Consider the following 18,409-nt stretch of genomic DNA (forward strand, 5'->3'; position numbering starts at 1 on the left):
GTACGGGATGCTCCTCGACAAAGACATGATCCATCTGATGACGTTTTAATACCCTTGGCAGAAAAAACACGTAAGCAGCCCCCAAACTGTGGTACATGCTCACAACTGATCTTCGTTAGCATCGAGGTTCAGGCGTAAGGACTACGAAACCAGTTGCCATTTTCAAGCCAAACCATGGGCAGATCGATACACTCGTTACACAAGGTCTGGTGTCGGTCAATTTGCTCACAATTTTTGCTGGAGTTTTAAGTAAGAGAGCAAGGCAGCAAAGGATTATCGAACAAGAGTTGCAATTAAGAAAAAATACAAAAATGAGCTTAACCAGAAAGTCAATCTTTATCCAGAAGGGGATAAAGATTGCAGCGCAATACTACTTTAGACAGCAGTTTATGCAATTCAATCCATTACATAAAAATGTGTAAAATCTATTTAAATTCCACTGAAACTTAAAAAATGTGAATAGACAAGAGGAAAACAAAGCCCTCATTCAATCGGCAGTTCCGTCCCAAGGCCCCATTGTTTCCTATCGCCTGTTTTGCATATTAGAAATGACGCTTTCCAAAACCCATCGCCCTGCCATCCTGCAAGCAAACACTCTCTTTCGGGCTTCATCATCTCCCATCTGATTTATTAAGGTCTCCCCCCCCTCCTTGGCACCACCAGCCCTCTGGCCTGCCGCCACCGGTGTCCCCACCATCTGACCATGACGCACTCCTCTCCTCCGTCCCTTCGCAGCTCCCCCTCCTTCAAGTTCAAGTTTCTGCTGGCTCCTACAAGGCAGCCCTCCCTCTCTGCTGAATCACCCCCTCCATTCTCTGCTTTTAACAACAACAACAACAACAAAAAACTAAATAACTGGTACTGAAGAGTCTGAGGAGAACCCCAGAGACGGGTCACACGGCTGGCCTGCTCCATCTATTATCGAGGTGGCCCGGCGCATCTCGTTGGTATTTTCCACATTCCTCTGATTCTGTCAAACTCAAACTGCCCGTGTTAAAATTTTCCATGCTGGACATCTGCTGCAGGATTTATTTATTTGTCTGCCAAAACGCAGTTTGCCCATTTCTGAGACAGGCTAGACAAAAACACATTGCTCTGCCGTTCTCACAACCGACTCAACTGGGGAACTCTGCTCCCCCCGCTCGCCCTTGACAGGGCAGGCTTGAAATTTGGCACAGCGCTGATCCCTCAGTTTATTATTTATTTACTTTAATTTTTAAAGGCTATGCCTTTTGCTATGCTTATGAAAACATCTTTGTGTCAGACAAAGCTCTAGCACCTACCAGAACCCAGCTGATACACCTCCTTATTTTTCTTTTTGAGCCCTGCAACGTAAATCACGGAAAATGTTCTGCAGCAAGCATCCACCACCTCCTCCGAATGTGGCTGGAAAGGCACCAACCCCACAGTGCGACTGAGCATGTAATGGGCTCAAGTTACAGGAGATTAGCAGGATTTCCCCTGTAACTGCTGCTCCCATCTGCCAAAGACCAGACATTGGAAGTGACAGCAGGAAGACAACCTCGCCTGTTGCTTTCGTGACCCTTCGGCTGATGCCCCACGGATGTGCAGGAGACAGACTCTTCATACAGCACCACAGCAGGGTGTGAGAAAAGGTCAAGGGGACCAAAACATGGCACGAAGCTGGGCAGGAGAGGAGAGGTCGCAATTAGAGGAAGGGGAGGAAGAGAAGCAAGAGCCAGAATCTGGGAATCCTGGGTCTGGTTGAGCAAAAGGTTAAAACAAGGAAGCAGAGAGCGTCTCAGCTGGATGAGGAGCTGGAGAGAGCAGCCAGCACAGGGATCCACCGGGTCCGGCATGGCCAGGAGCTGAGAGATGTTACCAAGGGAAGGACAAAGGACTGATGAAACTCGATGGCCCCACAGCACCGCACAGGGTCCAAGGATGAGGATGTGCAGCGCAGACATCAGCATTCTGCCCATAGAGGGGCTAGCCCTGTGCTGTGGAAAGGCAGGCCAGCCGTGTCCCTCAGCTTGGTGCCAGCACCCTGTCCCCTGACCTCTCCTGTGCAGCAGGACACAGCCACGGTCCCCCTTTCTCAGTGAACCAACATGGCAACACACATCAAGAGTGTTCGTTAGTTTGCTTCTGAGAAGGAAATTTCCAAGTTACTTCAAAAAAATTTTTAAAAAATAACTAAATCCAGACAAGTTATGCACACAAAGCCCAGAAGCACTGGGATTCACCACTGCCTCCACAGCTTTATTTTGGTGGCAGTGCTCCACAGCACACGTTGACTGTGCCACAGCTTCCAGGTGCATTGCAGGAACAAACCAGGCCCACACTGAGCAACAGCTCTGAGCAAGAGACAGGCTGAGGGAGCTGGGGTTGTTCAGCCTGGAGAAGAGAAGGCTCTGGGGAGACCTCATAGTGGCCTTGGGTACCTAAAGGGGGCCTGCAGGAAAGCTGGGGAGGGACTCTTCGTCAGGAAGTCTGGTGATGGGTCAAGGGGCAACGGCTTTAAACTGAAAGAGGGTAGATTTAGATTAGATTTCAGAAGAAATTATTCACCGTGTGGGTGGTGACGCCCTGGCACAGGCTGCCCAGAGAAGCCGTGGGTGCCCCACCCCTGGAGGTGCTCAAGGCCAGGCTGGATGGGGCTTTGGGCAGCCTGGGCTGGTGGGAGATGTCCCTGCCCATGGCAGGGGGGTTGGGACTAGATGGTCTTTAAGATCCTTTCCAACCCAAACCAATCTATGACGATCCTCTTAAATTATGTAAGCAAAACTAGCAGCTATGTTCTCACCCAGTTCCTCGTATGTATGATTACATTTTAGTTCCTCCCTTGTCAAATTATCAGAATCCTCTCAAATCACTAAGGTGTGCTGCAAATAAATGGTCAGATGTGTCAGCCCCTCAGCTAAGCCCCATCAGAAAGCTCAAGAGAAAATACATAATCTTTCTGAAAAAATAAAGAAAAAGTGTTTGAGTAGTATGCAGCAAGTAAGGCATGAGTTCACAGACTGAAGGAAAAAAATATATTTAAAAATACCTGTTCTGTACATTGAGCAAGGAGTTCCAGAGTGACTGATCTGAAGTTGAGATGTGCCCATCCAATCATGCATCTTTTTTTTTTTTTTTTGTAACTAACGTAAAAGGACAGGATTTCATTTTTCAGGCCTACTTATGCATTCTATTATATATTTAATTGCAGTATGACAAAATCTTACAGACGCAGAGAAACTCAGATGTCAAACTGAGAGAAGAAAAACAAATAAAGGTACATTCTGAACACAGAAATGCCATCTGCTCTGTTTGAGAGCTTCCTGTAATTAATGATTCAAGGTAAAAACACTGCTGAAGGTGATTCTTGCACACAATTTTCTGAAGGTTGTAGATATAACTTTTGGAGAAAATTGGATGATTTGGGAAGTAATAAAGTAGCAGTAAACTGGAATGAGCAAAATGTATATTTTTCTTTTTGTCTTCTTTACTCTTGAATGATAGCTATTAGATCTAATCCCTGAAACAACAAAACTTGATTTAAACAGAGCTATACAAGTATGGACTATAGATATCAACAGCATTTAAAGTGCCAAGCAACTTACTTGATATTGAGTACAGCAGAAAGATGATTTTCAGCCCTGCATAAATGACCTATGGCAACAGTGACATTTCAGTAAGTTCAGCAATGGGGAAAAGAACTTCAGAACTATTCCTCGTGTCAGTGATAGACTCTTCCCCTAGTAACTTCCCACAGCTGCTACTACCGGCAAAATTCAGCCTCAGTAGCTATGGTCTGAATGACAGCAGAAAGAACATTCAAGGCAGCTGCCAAGAGTTTAAATCCAGACTCCTAGACCTATTCATGCACAGTGCTACTGATGCCAGCCTTTGCAAAATATCTCACTATTTCTGAGATAATGGGGCTGAAGCGATGGTAGAAATCGTCTTAAGTTACAAAAATAAGATCTCCAGCACTGCCAAAATTCAAGTTACTGACCAGAATTAGGCATGATGTTCTGAATGGTTGTTGCTAGATCCAATTTGTTTCTTTTTAAATATGCTTATAAGAACTGTAAGTCCAGGATTTCAAATGCTTTAACTTTCTAGTACCTAGACATCCCAACTTCCTCCTAACCTAGAAAACCTTGAAATTGATCATACACAGACAAGAAAACAGACTGTTCTAGTTTCACCATCTATGCTGAGAGAAATATGAAACAAAAAGACAGAAGCAAGCACTTATTCAAAGCCAGAAGTTAGGATTCACCTTACCAAACCTGAGGTGGCTTCTGGAGGCCTTCTAAATCTCCTCTCTCCACCCGCTGGTTGCACAGGGAATTTAAGCCATGTCTAAATCATGAGATCCAAATGCATGGGTTCAGGCTCGCACCCTACCTGCATCCTGACTTTATTTTGGGATGACAACACATCCCCATCAGGAAGCAAACTGAGTATGCATGCACCCTTCCTTCTCACGGTGGTCGCAGTTGGGACGGGTAACGAACACGCCAGCCAGAAGAAGCTGCAGCACACTCCAACCAGGTTTTGTAGCTGAACATTTGAGACACGTATCCTGGGTGCACCACAGAACCGAGCTGCCTCTGGATGTAGCCTTATGTGCTTAGCTTGAAATATATGTGGCCAAATATAAACAACCACATCTCCATGAGTCACCCTACTCCCCCTCTCTCCTTATAGTCACTGGAGAGAAATAGGCATTTGTAGGCTGTGATTCATCTTATCCCAAAGTAGGTATTCTAAGAGATTCTTCCATATCCTAAAAAATGTCTTTCTATTGATTACCTGAGATGGCCACCCTTCTATTAAGTCCGTTGTTAAACACATAAAAGATGAGATCTTACTATAGAAGAATCTTTATTAGGAACTTACAAATTTAGTCTCTTTAGTTACATTGCTGGATAGTACTTTTTATTTTCAGTTTAACTTAAAGTAACTAAAGACATAAGCATATAGCTTAAGACAACGTACATGTATATTTTCACAATGCACAGTTACAGCTTTGGTGTAAATCCTCAGCTTGCTATAAGCATGTTCCAGTTATGTTGCTATATAAGCTACATAAGCTTGTTCTCTAAGCTATGCTGAATATGTTCCAGGATGTTTTTTTTTTCCCTGACTGAACTTCAGTCCTTGAACACCCTCATGCTTTGTTCCTCTGAACAACGGACTGACACCAAATTAACCTAAGAGGAGTCGGACTAGGTTCTTCTTTCTGATTTTCTATTTGGTTTTCAGGGGAGGATTCCAGGGGAGGGAAGATCGGTTAAATAGCTGATTTCTTGCTGGCTTTGTCTGTATAAGCTAGGAAATACACACTGGCAAAATAATAAATCAGGTAAAATAAACTGTCTAATGACCTTCATTAACTAGCTCTTAGAATGCAGAATTACACAAAAGTTTCATCAGAAACATTCATGACAGCTAAAAAAGCTGTTTGCAGTTATCCAAAACACCAAATCACAGAAGCATTAAAACAGCAACATCAACATTGTAGCCACCCAAACTCTGATATCTAGTGCCTTCTTAGACTTCCTAGGGAGTTTCCGTTGCAGTGGCAACTGCTGAAAGATTGAGCCATTGGTGTGGCCTGGGTTGTATCTGCCAGCCCTATGCAGGTATCTCAGATACAAAATTGTCCCGTGTCATTTTAGATGCCATATATTTAGCTATCTAAACCCATCCAAAAACGTACGCAGTATCCTCAATACACATCAGAACACAACCTTCCAACTCTTTTAGCAAATTATCTAGTTAAGAAGAAAGATAACATTGTTCCTGTAAGTCTTTGGTATCCAGCTGGAACCAATGCAAAGGTGTAAACCGCTGCTGTTCAGTACTACCTAAATTATCTTTACTGGGACCACTGGGTATTGGGAAGTTCTTCCATTGCTGATAAAAACATGCCTCTTCCTCCTCAGATCCTTCCATGACTAATTTCCTCCACAGCTATTGTTCTGGCCTCAGATTTGGAGTAGCTCCCGTTCAAACCTACAACAGGAGGAAACCAGTTGATAAATCACCTTGTCAGAGAACCTACTAACCTCATCCCAAAGTCACATGGGCATAGGAAAAACCCCTTGTGCTTCAGGGAGCATAGGTGGAGGACACACGTACTAAACTTCTGCCTCTTACCCTGAGAAGCTAGAATTTGCTGGCTTCCTGTAACAGCCAACCTACCAGGCTGTTAAAACAGGAACGAGACTTGTCCTCTAAAAAGTTCCTAATTAACACAAATAATATTTCATATAATTGCCTGAAAAAAAAATATTATGATTACATTTTCTGCAGGTAAACCAAATATTTTTTAATCTTCTATGAAGCTTCAGTTATCAGCCTCTAACATAACCCAGATCCTGCATATAATTCAAGCAGTGGCTGCAAATGATAAATTTTCTGACCGGTGATGTAATGAGGACTCTTTAATTATCCCTTAAATCCAAGAGCTCTATTTTATTACTCCATTATAAACCCAAGGGGAAAAAGATGCCACCGAAACTAAGCTGCATTTTGATTATCCCCATCTTCAATTAGCACAAAAATAATTCAACTCACTCTAATTGGTTAAAATTATTCTATTGTTTTTGCACCCTGCTGAGACGTAGGTGCAAAATATCCCATTGCTATTTAGCAGGTGACGCTAGCTGCCATTTCCCTACAAGCTGCCACTTAACAGCATGAGCCCGTAGGGTAGATGCTCAGGGGCATGCAGCAAAATCAGCAAGCAATCTCCACTGTAAGCAGAGAAAATAAGCTCTGGGAGACTTCAGAGAAAATGAGCAGCAATTGAATAATTTTTGTTTTATAAAATCAGTAAGAGCAGGATTGAATCCCTCACCCTTTTACAGCAATTAATGACCCGCACACGTAAGAGTAGAGGACTCCATGTAATTAACAAAGCATTACTTTGGCAAGGAAGATAGGCCTGGAGTATGTAAGTACAGGGTTTTATTTCTTTCTGTGAAGTACGGATGACAGGTAGGAGAAAGCTATGCCAAGCGAACTGCTGGCAAGCAACTAGTCTTTTGGTTAGCAGGCAGCTCTGTTTTGTGAAGGCTATGAGTTTGTGTTCACATAGGCAAGCTTTTCTTTAAACATCAGAATTACACGCGTTCAAACAGTCGTGGGTTTTACACCAAATTTCAATTTTGACCTCAAAAAAAGGTTGATTTGTTTCAGCTTGCTGTATGGTTACTGTGAAGCACCAAGAACGCTTTCATTTGTGTAATGTTTTAAAACATCATATGTGGTTCTTTGCCTGGTTATTCTGCCACATAACACTATATAAATATACATGATCATGGACCTTCATTTTTTCTGATGTCACATTAGGCTAACAGAAACCAAGGAAATAAATAGCTGTATACAGAGGAAGAAACAAGAATTGCTTTCACTCAGGAAAAATAAGCAAACAAGGAGTAATGAAGGGCGAGAAACAAGGTCCTCTAGCAGAAGCACTAGGTGTGGGATAAAATGGCATCCAAAAGCCTAATCTCTGATGACAGTATGGCTCCAGCAGCATACTTGCAGATTTAATCCCACCACCTCAAAAATGAAGTAAATTGCAGAAAGAATGCCTCAAAATCAAAATGCACACACTGTGTCATTCACTAGAGGTCCACAAACAGAAAGGAGAGTTTATTTGTAGGGAAAACTCTGTAAGTGGATAGCATCCAGCTTTCTAACACTGTGCACTTTACTGCTTCAGCATTTTACTCTGACTCTCTTCTCTTCTTCCACTCTCATATAAAATAAAATAAAAAAATTGACCGAGCCATTCATTTGGCTATTCCCCCTAGTACCAACTCGAATAACGATTAAATATTAGCACTAATGCATATTAGTAGAGGCAAAATAAGATTAGAAGGTATCCTGTCTGCTACCTTTGGCTTAGAGGGAGTACTAAGCAAAGGGGACTGCAGAGGAAAAGTGCAGGATGAAGATTATGTAGATCCTTTGCTGCAGTCGGTATACAGTCTTATGAACTTAAGATCCTAAGGCCAGTTTCAGCACAGTCTACCTGCCCTCTCGGTGATCACAATGGCACCTCGTCCTGTGAAGCCAGCCTTAGCAGGCCCATGACTTGGGGTTTGACTGTTAGGGCTGTATTAACCACACAAGGATTTCTACCCTCCTATCTGGGCCAGGTGAGACAAAAAGAAGCCTGTTGACAGGGGTTCCCTACTCCAGCCTCCAACTGGAAACAAAACCATCACCAAGAGCAGACCAGTTCAGCTGTTGCACTGTCTTAATGAGTCCTGAGAAGCTCTGGGGACAGGTATTGGCCTCTCTGGAGGACCTGCCACAGTGCTGCACTACCCTCCCCATGTCCAGCCTGAATCTCCAAAGCTAAAACGTGTTGCCATTGCCCATCGCTGCCATCAGGCACTGCTTAGGGGAGTTTGGCTTTAATATCTTTATAATCATATCCTTGAGTAGGTGTAAGCAGCTACCGAGTTGTGCTTGAGCTTTGTCGTCCAACTCAAACCCACAGCTCCCTCAGCCCAGGCCCCTGTTCACAGTGGTAGCTTCATACTGGATCTAGACACGGCAACAGCTCTTCTTCTGAGCTGGATGTAGCACCTTGGATAAAAGCAGTGAAGGTATGCTCAGTTCCCAGTGGGTGAACTGGAGAAAAGTTAGCTTTATCTCTGTCATAGGATCATTAAGGTTGGAAAAGACCTTCAAGATCATCTGGTCCTTTACTCTTGGCAGCATATACAAGGGAATACCACTCAAATGTTTTTTGCATTTGCTTCTTTTGATTCTTCTTTGAACTGCTGGCAGAAGGATGGGTTAAAAGCCCTGGATCCTGCACAGAAAGGTCCACAGGATTTTGGGCCCTGCTATTTCTGTCCTCTCAGATATTTTAAGTATTGAGCGCACTTCCATTTTACAAAGATATCTATCACGAAGCCACACTATCTCATCAAAACCCTTCCAGCTATTGAAAGACAACTGAACAACAAAGAAATGAAGTTATTAGTGCTTACTTTCTAGATGAATCCTTTATTCATCCTTCAGAAACCAAGATTTGACGCAGACATTGCCAGTAATGGCCATGTCCAAACATTTCTTTCTGAGGCAACACAACCTGAAGTGTATTGACAGCTCTAAAAAAATCCTTTTAGAATATCCCATTTTTTCAGTCTACTCCTTTTTTCAGTCTTTTATGCAGAAAGCAACAAATAATTACATCCCCTTGACAAAATTCTGCTGATGTAAACAAAGCAGAACTACAGCAGTTTTAATCATTCCTCCAGTTCAGAAAGCTCGTTGTCTCAATCCCCAAAGCCTTGCGCACAGCATCCCACAGACTGACATCATCCCCGTTTCCAGTTTGTTTCCAGACTTCCTCCACTGGGGACTCAGCAGCAGCAGGGACCAGCCCTAGCAGGATTGGCACCGCTGGTACCGCTGCAAGAAAAAGGGCTTCAATCATCTCTGAAATTTTTAAAGAAGCATGAAGTAAGCTCTCTAGAAAGCGAGGACAATGCCATGCTAATCCTCCTGTCAGCCCTCGGGCCATCACCACAATTCAGACTACCAAACCACCCTGCTGCCTCACAAGGGAGGAGTACTGAGCTCCACCCAGCTCAGGCCTCCAGTTATTGCCACGCTATTAGTCAAGAGGCTGCTTTACAGCTCAGAAAGCATATTGATTTTTCTTCCTCTAATTCATGGCAGTAAGGACAGGTTATGTCAAGAAAATGTCGGACTGAAACCACTCACAATACCTCGGCTCTGCTGGATTGTGTCCAAATCATACCACCACAGATATTAAGCCCTCACCCTTCACGTCCATGCTCACCACTGCTTGCACAGGATGCATTGCCAGGTCTAACCATGTCCAAGATTCAACAGCTTGTAGCTCCAGAAGGAATACCAGGAATAACCATACTTCTCCTGAGGCATCTAGCAATCCATGTGACAGAGTCCACTACCATGGACTACCAAAGCATAAACTGGAATAGACAGTTCAAGAAATTTGGAAAAGAGCCAGAGAAATCAGATATCTTCTAAAAGCTGTAAGTAGCATGAGAAATACAGTCCACCACAAACAGGAAGCAAAGAGCATAAAGCATTATGAAATTAAGTGAATGAATTGAGTAACATGAGACCTGTCTCTAACTGCCAACAGGCAATACAGATTCTCGGGAGTGAAATACCTGATCAGAATTGCATCACCCAAAGCTGTCTACAGGAGATCTAAATCCTACGTCTTTTTCTACCTCCCTCATGATACTAAGTCAAAGACTCAGGCACAAGCAGATGGCAGGAAGCACTTTACTCACCTGTTCTGCAAATATGAAATCTAAGGTGTTTCTAGTAAGGCATTTTTATTATATTTCGCTAACCTGGAAAGCTAAAGTTAACATTTATTCACTTAAAGGAATAGAACAGATTTAGGAAGGCTAACACTAATACCTTGTAATAGAAGGTAGCAAAATGTACCAGAATAAATCTAGGGAATTTCAGCAAATATATTGACAAGGCTAAACATGTTAAGACTCCAATATTCATCTTTTCATGTTTTGGATGAAAAGCCAGTTTCCTCATAGTTCCCTTGGCACCTTCACAGGTCACCTCTGGTCCAACCTGCAGAGCTGGCTGTATTGCAGACCTGACAGAGAAGTTGAAGATTAAGGATGTCACAACATTATTGCCGTTTTGGAAAAAGCACCACGTTCAAGCAAGTGGAAGAATTCCCAGTTAATCAGGAACTACAGAAAGCCATAGTAGAGCAAAGGCTGGGAAACTCCAAAATCTTGTACAGTTCACAGAAGGCAAGCATGGCAAGGGCCTGAGAGCTCAGGGACCTGCTAACTGGTGCCACTAGCACTGATCATAAATACAGTCAAAACTCAGTAACCACTGCTGCAGTAACACACCCAGAAATCAAAAACCACCTTGATATTTTTAGGCTATTCATCAATTACATACATAGGACGGAAGTTCCAGATTTTAGGACAGCAAACAATGGCCAAGTAACCAATTCATCAAAGTTTATGCTAAGGCCATTGATGCTCAGAGCCTATAATGTCCATATAAACTTAGAGCACTGCAGGGAAATGTCCTACTTCATAAAAAACCTTGTGCATGCTTTGAAATCCCTTTCAGCTAACAAGAACACACTTCACCCATACCCACTAACAGCTCACTCACAAACCAAGCTGAGTACATTTTGACATCCCTCTTCTTCAAAACATGTTTTCTTCCAAGACCTGTGAATTCAACCCACACTCTTTCCAGACTTAAACCATTAACAAAATACTCAGAAGTTCCCTTCCTCCTCGAAAATGTAAAAAACTTGCCACTCTCCTTAGCTAGTGCCAAATCTCCCTTTCCCGAGAAAGGTCAGTAACAAAGCCAACTACCAGCTCACCTAATTGAGCCTAAAGCTATGGACCAGGGACACCAAACTAAAGAGAGGGCACGGACCTTCCTGCACATCTAATGAGTTCCTATCACAGGAGATGCAGGTTCATATATACTCAGCCTTCCAGACTTCCTTTGGATTCCATCAGGCATGAAATATTTGTCACCAGAGGTGGGGGACACCTCACAAGAGTCCCCAAAATATGATAAAGTCTGGGTCCTTCCTGAATAAGCTAGGAGCAATTGAAAACAAGCAGCAATATAATTCGGTAGCAGTGGGAAGCTGCTCTACCAGCCTTCGGCCTTCCCTGGTAGAGACCTACAAAGCTCAATTCTCTCCATGCTGCTTTCCAACATCAGCATCAAACCAGCAAGTGAACAGGTCAGAAACAGTCTCTAATTCTTCCAATATGGAGACAACAAGACCTATTTATCCCTCAGCACAAACAGCTGCGGCACTGTCAAAACGACCTGCTGCTGAGGAGCGGTTGAAGTTAAATTGAATTGAAGTTAAATCTAAACCTGGAATTCACCAGCGAGCAAAGGAAAACACTTGAGAGGCTGCAGCCACCTACAGGCTCTGGTTTTGTTGCTTTAAGATACATGATCCCAACTGGTCATAGGTCAGAAGTATTTCTGGACTTTACACTGACATTATACTTTCATACTGAAACATTACTCAACGACAGCATTGCTGTCTCAGCTCTATCTAGGCAAAGAGTGACCTGTGCCTGCAATACACTGTAGCAGGCCATGAAGCCTTCCACTCTAGGAAATTTTATTACTCCAGAACATGCTGTGTCTTTCCCCAGGAATACAGCTGCAGACCACCACATCCTCCCACCTTCCAAACTGCATCAAAAACAGCCTTGTAGTCTTCAAGCACTCTGCGGCCTAGGCCCCGGACAGCAAAAGGGCTACCTTGGGCTCCACAGAAAAAATAATCCCTGACTATAATTTCCTTCAGTCACTGAGCATGAGCCAAAAATGTTGATCTGCAACTGCAAGGCAGGGATAAACTGTTGCATTATCCACCACTTGCAGCTCTTTGAAGATGCCTGCTCTTCCCTCGTATCTGTATTTGTTTGAGCCATACTCAACTGTGTTTCTATTCCAAATTTAGTTGTGTTTCAGTATCACGTTTCTCTGAAGCTTTGAAGGTGTCAAACCCAGTTATCACAAATAATCCATCCATAATGATCAAGACTGTGCAAAAAGCACAGGGGAAATATCAATAGTCTAAAAGGGAGATTATTTTTGTTTTTAAAGGATTATTCACAAGAAATGAGTGACTAGAAAATGAAAAGTATTTTGATCAACACTTTTCCTGACTTTCACTTCAGTGACATTTTAATGAACACTTTCTAGCTACCTCTACTTACATAAAGTTACAAATGAACGTGGGAGAGTACTGATGAAGGGTAATAGAGAAAAATAAAAGAAAAAGAAAAAAGAAAGAAAATTTTATCAGGCATTTCAATTTATCGGATGCCTATAAAAAATGAATAGTAACTCATGTGAAGAAAACTGACCCAGCAAAGATTTGATAAGTAAAAGACATCTGGAAAGGAGTCATGACTAGACAGAAAGAGTTTGAAATATGATAGAGGGGCATGAGAAAAAATACACTGAGATCTGGAATCCAGTTAGGTTACTTTACAACTCTTCAAAGATGAAGGTAGTGTGTTCACATCTGTCTTGAGCACTCAATCCAACACCACAGAGCTAAGAATAAATGGCCAAAACAAAACAAAACTAAAATATGTAAAAGAGCAGTAACTGTGATTGTAGCACTGGATGGAGCAATTTGAAGTGAGGTTTCTACCCTGATAACGGACAGTATTAAAATACCTTATTCAATAACAAGTTTAATATGGTTCGTGGATCTTTGTTTCTGTTTTCGTTGGCAGGTTAAATCAAATTCTGAAACCTTCTACTAATACCACAGTAAGACCTATGGGGGCCTATTAAAAATGGAAAAAAAAAAATAGAAGGTAGTATAAACAAGCAGACTGTTCATTCACCTAGCATAGCATCAGTTTCAGAAAGAACATGCCCAGCCTAAATAAATTAGGCTCTATAATTTTACTCATCAGTGTAAGGAGTAAAAATAATCATAAAGCATTGCTGAGATTCCAAGAGCTACCCAGAGGATGCGAAAACATCCAACACCATCACGCAGCAAAAGGAATACCAATTTTGTATGCTTTTCCTTCTTCCTGCCATAAATTGTTAACAGAATTTTTTCCACTGCCTTGTGATTGAGCTTTCAAGCTAAGAAAAAGCAAGACCAGGAAGGTTCCCAAACCCAGAGCAGTCACACATCACTGGTCCACCTCACATACCACTTTTGCTACGGTACATGTACTACGGTTTGAGAATCCCTGGGCTAGAAGAACAGGCAGCCTATTTGGTACTGCATACTACAATTCTAGAGACTATGCAACTAGCAGAGAAGCTACAGACCAGATGTAGTAGACAAGATGAAAATTTCACCCACCAAGTGTTAACAGCAAGTAGACTTTATTTTTAATCTTCTTATGACAACTGTTATTCTGCAAAAGCCAAATTTAAGAAAATGATGCTCAAATGAAGATTTCAGCATCACAATCCCAAACAGACCAATGCCAAAGATTTGAGATTTTGGCAGGTCTACCGAGGTCTAAAAATAGGCCGTTCCTTCAGAGAGGGCCATAAATGATAACGGAGATAAGTTTCAGAGGGAAAGCATGTTGGGGTGACACAAGCCATGTGGCCCACCTATGTATCTGCAGAGGGACCACTCCTCTGGTGACATAGGGAAACATATTCCGAATTTCACCTGCACATAGATGAGCCATAGCATAGGCTGGCAACACTGGCAAGATCCAAAGACTGGCACATCCCAACTCGGGGCTCCAGCCAGCACCTGATGAGCAGCAATGGTTGGCACCCCCAAACCTCCTCATCACAGAAGGGAGAGGCTACAGGGCTCTTCCCTGGCTTCACGTACCCTATAAGAGCCTACTAAGCTGACACTACACAAAAGGGCCTTGTCCACAGCGGGAAGAACGGCATGCTTTCCAGCAGCAGTACCAGCTGTAGGGTGTGTATGCAAACAGCCTTAACACCCAGTGCATTGCAAGTTACAAACTGGCATTGCTGAAGCAGTTTTAAAATAAAAACAAACACACAGTCGAAAGACTGTATCAAAGAAGCTTCCCATCAGTCCTCCACGGTAACTTTAGAGTGTTTCCCAGAAGAGTCGAAGCACCTATTTGGCCCTAAAGCCTACTACAGGCACATTTTTCACGTGTGTGCGCACACACACTGGTATGTGCACACAAGGAGGGAAAAGGCAGGACAGATGGCTAAATCTATGCATATTTACCAAGGTACGAACGCCACGTTAAAATGATAAGCACTGGGCCAAGTCACATGCTTAAAATTAATCGCACTTCCGCTCCTGCCTGCAAGTCCACACTGCTTTAAAAACCTACAAGCCTGAACAAGGCACACCGGCACGACACACTCGCTTCACAGCGCGCAAATCCCACGTGGCCGTCCTCCGTGGGGGCATTAAAGGCGACCGAGTTGCTCCTTGCTCCTGTTTCTAGCCCGCATTTCTGCTGCCGGGCTCACCTCTGAGCAGAAATGCAAACCAGCCTGAGGGAAACAGAAAGGAAAGCGTCTGGAAACAGAAGCCCGTAGGCGACGTTGTCACTGCTCGGAAAACATACGTGTGCGCGTATAGGTGCCGTGTGTGCCTATACGTGCCCGTTCCTTGCGTGTGCGAGCTCTCTGCATGTCGCTGGCTGCAGGGGGGACATCCAGCATGCGTGCCAAGCTCCTTGGGGTGCACGCTGGCCTCTCGCCCCGTCTCCTTCACCGACACGAGTGGGTGCGTGGGAGGTTTGGGGTGCGTACCCCAGCACCCTAGAGGGGAAGGGAGCGAGTGCGTGCGGTGGGTGCCGCTCGGAGAAGGGGGCTCCGAGCTTCCCCCCCCTTTTGCAAAGTCCCCCAAACTTGCTGCCGAGCGCCAGGTCCCACGAGGAACACGAGCAGGGGAAACTGCGGGCGTGGGAGGGGAAGGAGAGGAAGAGGAGGAGGAGGAAAAGGAGGAAGAGAGGCCGGACAGCGGCCGAGCCGTGCGCTCCCGGGGACACCGGCGACGTCCCCGGTGCAGGGGGCTCCGGGGAGAGGGGAGAAAACCCGCGGGGTGCGGGGCCGCCTTACCTCGGAGCGGGGCCGGGGAGCGGCCGCTTCTCCCAGCCGGGCGGCGGCGCCTCCTTGCAGCGGCTCCGCTCCTCTCCTCTCCTCTCCTCGCCTCTCCCGCCGCGGCGGCGGCGGCGGCTGCTGGCGGAGGGGCGGCCCCGGCCCGCCCCGGCCCGCCCCGCGCCGCCCCCCGGCCCCAGCGCTTCCCCCCCGGGCCGAGCGGGGCGGTGCGGGGCGGTGCGGGGAAGGAACGGGCTCCCCGGCCGCCTGGTCAACCCGTTGCTCCGGACGGGCCGCCCGGGGCAGGGTGACCGGGGCTGTGTGGGCTCCGCGGCCGCCTGGTCAACCCCTGCTCCGGCAGGGCTGCCTAGGCCCGCTTCTAGGTGGTGTCTGCAGATCCCCAAGGAGGAGATCCCACAGCCTCCCATGGCAGCATGGTGTTTAGGGATCCACGCACTACCCCGCTGTCTCAACTGCCCCCTGCTCCAGGTGGGAGCCTCGTAAGAGACCCATGATCTGTTCCTACACGGTGAGGAGGCTCTCAGGAAAGTCAGACAAGAAGGGGATAGTTATACACCGCCAGGAGCCCCTCTCTAGATGAATTTAAACTGTTGTAGCATCACAACGAAAAAAAAAAATAAAATCAGAAAGCATCTGCACTCCATTTCAACTAAATTCCTTTAATCTACCCCCGGGCTCTTTTGCAAGGATCGGTTATTGAACTTTCAGGCTTCTGTTCATACACAATGTGTTACATTTTGAGAAAGTCAGTAAACCTTTAGATTCATCCACCTCCTTTTTTTTCCAGAGGCTGAAAAAAGGAATAAAAAGATTGTATTTTATTTTTAAAGTAATGAGCAAAGTGATGAATTAATATTTTAAGGCTAATTGGAGATCAGCTCTAACCAGTTTGTTCAAGGTGACCCCGTGAATAAAGGTGTTTGAGTAAAACCAATTAGGAAAAGTATGTTAATATCACTCTGCTTTGAAAGGGAAATACAATGCATAGAATAAATACAAAGGTCAGCCAGAGCTGGGGATGCCACCAGGAAGAACCCAGTACAACATGCACCCTGCCCTAGTTGGTAGGAGGGAGAATGGCTTTGAAAAGGGGAAAATAATAAAATAAAATAAAATAAAATAAAATAAAATAAAATAAAATAAAATAAAATAAAATAAAATAAAATAAAATAAAATAAAATAAAATAAAATAAAATAAAATAAAATAAAATAATTAAAAAAAAAAAATCTGCTGCTGCTGCTCCAGCTCATCCCACTGCTGAGGATTGTCATCCTCAGGTGCTCAGGAGCAGCACCAGCAAAATTTCTACCCATTTTTTACCTCCATTTGAATAATTTTGGCCTTGGTGAATGGCACTTCTGCAGAGGAAAATAACCAAGGTTATAAAACATTTTCATGGCACTTTTTTTTTTCTTCTTCTTAATCTTCATTACATGAGAGAAGAGAGAACTGAGAAAGACATTGTTAAATATGCAAAAAGCCTCAACAGGATGTTCCATCAATAACATTTTAGTACACAGCTGACATCATAAAATGCAGGATCTCAAGAGGCCTTCTATTAAGCATCTACTCAGAGTGAAGCAGTATTAGACATATTTCAGGTCAGGTCTAACATGTTTTATTTTGCCATGCTTTTAAAAACCTCAACTGAAGAGCATATTATCTCCAGGCAACCTGTTGTGCCCATTAACTGTTTTTGCCTAAGCCTCTCTTTCTGCAAATTAACCCAATTAAATTTTGTCTTCCTCTTGTGGAGGACAACTGATATTATCCTGTTTACAACACTGTTTTGCATATACATCTAAAGGTATGATAAAATAAACGTTCATGTTTTGCAAATATTTATCATTCTTTTTGGTCTCCTCAAGACACTTGGGTATGATGTCCACAATAGACGTTGTAGATCATCTGAGCCTCATCAGTGATGAAAAAAGTAGAACAATTACCTGTGTGTTACGAACAGTGTATTTGCTAATAATCCCTCAATGACATTTCGTTGTGGTGATGACAACTTCACGTTGACTCTTTCTGCACAGGGTGAGCATCAATAGCAGCCTTTCTCAACCAGCTACTCCCTGTATAAATTTCATGCCATTCTAAGCACTTGCCTAGCGCTTGCCCTTATCTTGCTAATTTTGAATCATCCCTCCACCAATTGAGAGTATCTTTTAGTAGCAATAGTTTAACAATGTACGTTCTAAAGTGGCTTATTGATATTGGAACATGGTTCATTAATTTTGCATGTTTCTTAAAAAAAAACTCTGAATCAGTTTAATGAGGCTTAGTCAATATTATCTTACTTTGAGAGACTCAGTCTAGAAAATTTATGAGAAAATAAGGCAAATTTAAATACCATTAACTCTTTACTATTTTCAGCTTTTTTATCTCATTTGCCTTATTGCTTTTTATTAACGGCATACCACAAAGACTCTCATACCAAACAAGGCATGCGAGTAGGGCCATTAATATTTTACAGAATGCTAAAATCATAACAAGACATTTTGAGTACACTTTAAACAGATCTCTCAATTCTTTTAACGGAGCAGTTCTTTTGTTCTCCTACGTATGCTGCCCTGCTGCACCACTGGCACCTCTGGTGCTTGCAGTGACAACGATGCCTCACATCCAGAGCCCGGGAGGGCAAAACAGCCGGACCCCAGAAGGTGCCAGAAGACATTAATTTTCCACCAGCAGCCAGTGGTGCCCCCATGTGTCTTCACGGATGAATTTCAAACATTGGGATTCCAGTAATTTGCTCAAATGTTATGTGACACTAGAAATCTGGTGTGCACAGTCTGTACGCTGTGCAACCCCTTTCTCTGGAGCCCC

General features: G+C 43.8%; 1 protein-coding gene across 7 annotated transcripts in view; it reads right to left on the minus strand.

Moving 5' to 3' along the window:
- The window catches only part of MBNL2 (muscleblind like splicing regulator 2), a 108,559-nt gene extending 92,840 nt beyond the window's left edge, over positions 1-15,719 (minus strand). For 6 of the 7 annotated variants that reach the window (XM_027443335.3, XM_027443339.3, XM_027443331.3 and 3 more), the window contains exon 1: positions 15,580-15,719. The gene's annotated coding sequence lies outside the window, so the exon portion shown is untranslated. The remainder of the gene's footprint in view (positions 1-15,579) is intronic. The other variant, XM_038173469.2, reaches the window with a different exon arrangement.
- Between the last annotated feature and the right edge of the window lie 2,690 nt (positions 15,720-18,409).

Source organism: Anas platyrhynchos, chromosome 1 (genome assembly GCF_047663525.1).
Source record: "Anas platyrhynchos isolate ZD024472 breed Pekin duck chromosome 1, IASCAAS_PekinDuck_T2T, whole genome shotgun sequence".
NCBI classification, from domain to species: domain Eukaryota; kingdom Metazoa; phylum Chordata; class Aves; order Anseriformes; family Anatidae; genus Anas; species Anas platyrhynchos.